This window comes from Mus caroli, chromosome 13, assembly GCF_900094665.2.
Source record: "Mus caroli chromosome 13, CAROLI_EIJ_v1.1, whole genome shotgun sequence".
Taxonomy (NCBI): domain Eukaryota; kingdom Metazoa; phylum Chordata; class Mammalia; order Rodentia; family Muridae; genus Mus; species Mus caroli.
This window is the reverse complement of record NC_034582.1, coordinates 84,613,348-84,620,545: the sequence shown is the minus strand read 5'-3', so window position 1 is coordinate 84,620,545 and position 7,198 is coordinate 84,613,348. Positions and strand designations below refer to the sequence as shown.

Sequence of the window (7,198 nt, the reverse complement as noted above, 5' to 3'; positions counted from 1 at the left end):
CTCTCTTCAAAGTTCTTTTCAACTTTCCCTTAAGGTACTTGTTGACTTGTTGACTGCCGGTATTCAGCCTTAGATGGAGTTTATCATCCGCTTTGGGCTGCATTCCCAAGCAACCCGACTCCGGGAAGACCCGAACCCAGCGCCCCTCCGGCTGGGCCTGGATCAGAAGGACTTGGGCCCCCAACGAGCGGCGCCCAGAAATGGGTCTTCCGTACGCCACATTTCCCGCGCTGCACCGCGCCGCGCGGCGGGCAAAAACTTTTCTTATCCTGACTTTAAAAATAATAGATGTTCATACCAAAAATTAGAAACTCACAGAAGAGTACAAACAGCCAAATACTCACAAGGAGCATCATATCACCCCAAATTTTTTGTTTTCCTTTCTGGGTACATCAAAGGAGATACAATCTCCTTTTGCTTTTGTCCACACACACCTTACTTGCAACCTTCCTTTCCAACCTTCCTGGATGTAAAATATAACTCCCACTATGCATCCATTGCTATGCTGGCTGCCATAGGAGGAACTGGCCATAGAAGGAACTGGCCAAGGAAGACTCAAGTATTATTATCCCAGCTGTGACTCAGAAAGAATAAATGCTTTAGAACATTAGTGTGAGAGGGCTGAAGAGATGGTTTGGTAGGTAAAATGTGGTTGTTCTCCAAGCCTGATGAGTTGAGTTTGATCCTTGGAAGTCATAGTGGAAGGACAGAATGGACCATGCCATGCATACACCATACATGTATACCCACAGTAATAATAAAAGCAAAACATTAATGTACAAATAAATTATCCTGGGGATACTAAGATGTTGATTTCTGAAATTTCAGGTGTTTAGAGATGGGCCCCAAATTGGGTATAGTATCCAGGGACCTGCAGTGTGGGCATGATCTGCAAGCTTGCAACAAATACCGAATCCTATATTTGCTTATCAGAATGTTTTAGTAAACTCTTCAGAGGATTCAGGAAACAATTAGGCAATCTTATAATTCTTTTGGTACTTTTTTAAGAAAAATTTTTAGTCTTTGTACAAGTATGCATCGTATGTTGGACATATGAGTGTATTTTCCTCCATATGGCCATCACAGATGAGGCTATTGTTCTGTAAATCCTTATCTTGGCCTTAACTGAAGCAGCTGCACAGAAGCAGCAGGCCATAGCTTCTCTCACTGCCGTCTCTTCTCTTTTTTCTCCCTTGATGTCTCCATAACATTCAGGAAGATGTTATTTATAACCTTTTCAGGTTTACCTTGAGTCAGGATCAATGGGAGGTAAATCCTGTAGGCTACAGAAGGATTTGTGTGTTGATGGTCGGGGAGAATGAATGAGGATGAAAACTCACGTGGAGGCTCCTGTCCCTCTCAGGCCTCTGTGGTTCATCAGTGTGGAATAGAATGGACAGTGTATCTTGGTCAGAGTCATACACATCAGTGATGAGTGAGATTTGCAGAATTTTGTGATCTCTTTGTGTGCTGCATGGAGCAGGCGAGTCAGGTAGACTCCAGAAACAAAAGCAAACAAGCTACAACCAAATGCAGCCCAAGTTCAATGCTGGGGACTTTGTATAGTACAGTGCATATGGAAACATCCCAGGCATGACCTTGGGAACTCTGAGTCTTGTGAGAAAGATCCACACATGCTGGAAAATGTTTTAGTAGGACTAGGGATTCTGAAAGTGTAAAATGAAACCCTCTCAAATTGCTTTGATCTTTTTTTGCGGGGTGCAAATTTGTATTTTCTTTACATATTTTGTTTCCTTTGAAATTTTATTAAATATCTCTCCCTCCCTGTCCCTGTCCTCCCCCCCTCTCTCCATGTGTGTGCACTTGTGGTGAATACTGTATTTTCTTCCTTGTTGGGAAAAGTGCACAGGGTTCACCCTGTCGAATAATATGAGAACTCCCATTTTTCCTAAAGCATTTTTCATGGGAAAGAACTGTAGACATTACTGTAACAGAGCAGACTCTGTGGCTTAACACACAGTTCACTCCTGGGACCTATGTGGATCTGGGTACTCTGTTTGTTTTGGGGTTAAGCCAAGTCTGAGCCATGTCTGCTGGCTGGCTGTGCTCTTGCTGGTCAGTGCTGGCGAATATACTTCTAGTCATCATTTTATCTCCCGGGTAATCTTGGGCTTAATTTGGTTCCTGCCTTTTATGTACCCATCTGGCTTCTTTCTTTTCTATTTTGAAACATCTGTCTGAAACTTATACAGCTGTGTTCATGACCATTTGGTTATTTACAGGAATGTTTCTCTTCTTTGCGGAACCAGGGTTCATATTAACCTCTTATAATGAACATAGAAGGAATTAGTTGTAAGCATCAGGCATCCCTTTCTTGCCATGAGAATGTTCAGGCCCCAAACTTCTTTGGTCTCACTGCATAATACTTGTACAGTTTGCTACATTGAAGCACTAACTGTTTTCCCTGTTTTCTGAAGGTAATGAACATTTTCTTTTTCCTCTGTCTCTGTCTCCTCCTCCCCTTCCCCTTCCCTTTCCTCCCCCTCCTTCTCCTTCTTTTTTTTGAGACAGAGTTTCTCTGTGTAGTCCTGGCTATTCTGCAACTTGCTCTGTAGACCAGGCTGGCCTCCAACTCATATCTGCCAGCTTCTGCCTCCCAAGTGCTGAGATTAGAAGTGTGAACCATCACTGTCTGGTGTTAATGTAGATTCTTTGAATAAATTTGTAAGGATAAAAATCAGATTTGTGAGTTGGACATTAGATTAATTTTTCAATGGATTGTTTTCCTTTGAACAGGCTATACTTTCGTTATTAAGAATTCTTTCTTGATTTTCCATAATTTGCCTTGCTACAGTTACTGAGGAATTAATTTTTTTTTGTAGTTTTCTTTTTTTTTTAATTTTTAATATTTTTATTACATATTTTCCTCAATTACATTTCCAATGCTATCCCAAAAGTCCCCCATAGCGCCCCCCACTTCCCTACCCACCCATTCCCATTCTTTTGGCCCTGGCATTCCCCTATATTGGGGCATATAAAGTTTGCAAGTCCAATGGGCCTCTCTTTCCATTGATGGCCGACTAGGCCATCTTTCGATACATATGCAGCTAGAGACAAGAGCTCCGGGGTTCTGGTTAGTACATCATGTTGTTCCAACAATAGGGTTGCAGATCCCTTTAGCTCCTTGGGTACTTTCTCTAGCTTCTCCATTGGGAGCCCTGTGATACATCCAATAGCTGACTGTGAACATCCACTCCTGTGTTTGCTAGGCCCCAGCATCGTCTCACAAGAGACAGCTATATTTGGGTCCTTTCAGCAAAATCTTGCTAGTGTATGCAATGGTGTCAGCGTTNAGAAGCTGATTATGGGATGGATCCCTGGATACAGCAGTCTCTAAATGGTCCATCCTTTCATCACAGCTACGAACTTTGTCTCTGTAACTCCTTCCCTGGGTGTTTTGTTCCCAATTCTAAGAAGGTGCACAGTGTCCACACTTTGGTCTTCATTCTTCTTGAGTTTCATGAGGAATTAATTTAAATGATAATTTTAATGTACTTAATTTCACCATTATTGGCTAAGTTGATCAACTTCAGAGGTTGGTTTAAGGCTTGATTTTATGCAAGGGGCATTGTGAAACTTTTGACATGCCGAGCGGGTTTGATATGTTGATGCTTCTGAAGCTATTAAATTCATTCATTAAAACTCTTCAAATTGCACACTTACTAGATTTTGATGACTATTAGTAATGCCTTAGTAAAGCTGATTAAAATAAGTAATGCTAAGTAAGATCATCCAACTCTGAGTATCTTAGCACTGCCATCCTTCAAACTGCTCAAAAGTATTTTCTTCCCTGGGCATTTTAGGTGTTAAAATCTTGATATCAGTACAGACTGTGGCCCACAAGTGATTGGTTTCTAAGGTCTAGATAACATCACTGGATTTTTTTCTTGGTTGTTTTACAGTGATGGGTGTAGATTCTCATGAGCTTGCTCTTGCTGGGTGCTAGGAGCTGTCAGATGAATGATTGCTTACAGATCAGATGCTGCATTCAAGTGAATTGTTTCAAAGATTGCTCAGTATCTTCTGTGTCCCAAAAAGTAGGGTTGATTTGCATTTTTCAGCCCTAATGTATAAGTTCATGGCCTCAGTTTATCTTCAGGAGTCAAAATTGTCTGATTTTAAACCTCTCCCTTGTTGACATTGTTGTTGTGGTAATGAAAAATGACTAACACAGAACAGACAAAGTAAAAGCAAATCTTTTCACCTCTGTCAAATGAGCTTGTGCATGTTGGAGTGCCATTTTTAAGTTTGGTATAATTCTTATCTCTGGAGTGATATCAAAGGGTCCTTAGGGAGGGTACCAACTAGGAAACAAACCTGCATAGAGCCAGGGTTGTTACCTTGCCAGTTCTGTGCCTCTACTGGAGCATCTGTCACCCATTACTGAAGTGAGCTCCTTGTTTTATGACCTTGTGAAATCACTTCTAAGTGGCCCAATTGTGTTTTTGTCTTCATTACATTCTCAGTACACAGACCTGAGCTCAGTGGGTCATTTAATAGTCTTATTGATAAAACAGGTTTATTAACACAGATGATGCCAAAATCCCAAATCCCAAATATTTACCATTTGTTCTGCAAATGCACTTGAAATTACCCCTTCAGACTTCATGCTTTCATCTCACAATTACATTGTGACCCATTTAAGACATGTTATCTGAGCAGAATCTTTCACTAGCAAGTTAACACAGCTGGGTTCAGTTTGGAGTGGGGTTTCTCAAACTTTTTTTTTTTTTTGATGACAATTCATTTTAAGAAAAAAATTTTACCCTGACTAGGAAAATCTTCTAGTACATGTATGCCAACACATATGTGCTCAGAAAGCACATTATTCCTACTCTTGGCTTTACTTACCACTTTCAGTAAGTACTACTGTGACCTACTCTAGTATTCTGTGTTCTGCTCCTTTCTACTTCTATTTTCAACAATCAAGATTGTTACTATGCACTTTACCAGTTTCATGACTTTAATGATATTGGAAAAAACACTGCTTTTTAAAAAATAATTCTTACAAACAAGTGTAGCTACTGGTTATTTCTAGGGAGTAACAACCAGAAAGAAAAAGGCCCTGGAAGTGTGGGTTGGATGGGAAGGGCATTTTGAGATGGGGCATATGAGGAGAGGAGTAACAAAGACATTGTCCCACTTCTCCACTGTACTTTTAGTTAAACATATACCCATCTATCCAGGGAGGCTGCTTTCAGGGAAGGACTGTATATTACTCAGCTCTTTCATTTTCATTACTAAGCAAAGATCAGTAAATATTTGTAAATGACACAGTAAATATTTGCATTGCTATGTCTAGGTAAAATAAAGAATTCATATTTATGAGGCACATATGAGCACAAGGATGTGTAGGAGATGGTGTTGGTGCCTGGCCAAATCTCCATACCTGTCAGAAGGATAGACTATTAATTACACAGTTATCTTCTTATCTATGAATTTACACCCAGCTCTTGTGACCTTCTACTTCTAACCAGAATATGAAAGTTGTGTCTCCAAATGAGATCATTATATTAATTTTACCTATTTAGCACTTTGCTTGAATGGCAAGAGGACTCCCCCAGCATTCCTTTGAGCTGGACTTGGGCACAGCCTGGGTGTTTCCTTACATCACAAATGGAATGAGACTCTTTTGTTAAGTATGTCTCTGTTCACTGCTACACAGGAGTTTAGGAATCCCCTTCTGAGAACAGCCTTCAAACAATTGAAAAGCTGTACACTGGATCTGTCTCAACACTTATGGTCAGAGTTCATTTTTCATTAGAAAATGGCCCTCCCAAGATGACCTCACTAGATCGCCCTTCAAATATATTTGGTTGTTTTCAAAATCAAATCACTGCTCAAAGAACAAGGGTTGCCATTTTAAGGGAATTTAAGAGAATAGGAAACCTCTAAGCAATGGTGAACACATTTCCCAAGATGAAAGCTCCTTGCACATTTCAGACGATTGAGACTCCAGACCTCATGAGTTTAGAAGCCCTCTTGAATGAATAGCAAAACAAAGTCAACTTGTTAGTAGTGGTGGGGTTATGGGGTGGAGACACAGTCAGTCTCACCTATAGCAGAGATGTTCTTAGCAGAGAGTGCAGCTCAGGTGAAACTGGAATGTTTTACTTTGTGCAGAAAAGAATTTCAGTATGAGGCAGAGTTGGAGTTTATAAAGAGGAGATTATAAGAGATTTAAGCATAATCTTAAATGTCAATTGAACATAGTGCTCAGTAAAAAGACACGACATGCTCAGGACATACAACTTCTCAAGAGAAAGTAATAATCTAGTGTCTTTATGGTGACCATACACACTGTTTTGGGTGACTTTTGTAGCTATACTTCCAAGGGTCACCAAGAAACTTAATTAATCATAGAATGTTTCCTGATGAATACAGGATGGGGTCACAGCTGATGAAGTAAAATCCTAGGCCACGAGGGATGCAGGGGAAGTTAAGACATTTTTACTGTAAATGAAGATTGAGTCTTTTTTTTTTAAATGAATTATTTATCAGATGTGCCATGGCTTCAGTAGCAACCACAGCTCTCCTGTGCTGCTTGAGCGGCCCCTTGCCCAGGAGCTAGTTGCAGCAGCCAACCAGCCCCTGCTCTGCCGTTACCATGTGAAACCAGAAGGCTGTTCAGAGAATGCAGACAAATAGAAGAAGATGCAACAGGACTCAGTGGAGCACACTACTCAGGCATTGGAAAAGTACAATATAGAAAAGGATATTGCAGTACATACCAAAAAGTCTGATAAAGACAGCCCCACTTGACACTTCATTGTAGGATAGAATTGAGTAGTTATGTGACACATGAAACCAAATACTTCATCTACTTCTACCTGGGATAGGTGGCCACTCTTCTGCTCAAATATGGTTAAAATTAAGGACTCTGCCAAACACTTAGTGATCCATCCAAAAACAAGGATTGCATTCTAAATTCCAAGTACCAGAGACTGAATATTCAGTCTTGTTAAGGGAACACCTCATTTGAATTTTTGTGTTTTTGTATAGGGCATCCTCTGTGCAAGTTTGTAGCTATAAAGTAATTAGTAAAACAGCTTACCTTTGTATTTATTTTCCAATCCATATTTCTGTACCCCATTTTCTCCTTTAGGATATTCTTTTAAAAATAAATCTGTTGAGAGTTGTAAAAAGAAAAAAAAAGTTTGCATCCCAACCACAGTTT

At 40.1% G+C, this 7,198-nt stretch overlaps 1 pseudogene; it reads left to right on the top strand.

Annotated features, from left to right (window-relative positions):
- The window catches only part of LOC110307724, a 9,110-nt pseudogene extending 2,220 nt beyond the window's left edge, over nucleotides 1-6,890 (top strand).
- The last annotated feature ends 308 nt before the right edge of the window (nucleotides 6,891-7,198 follow it).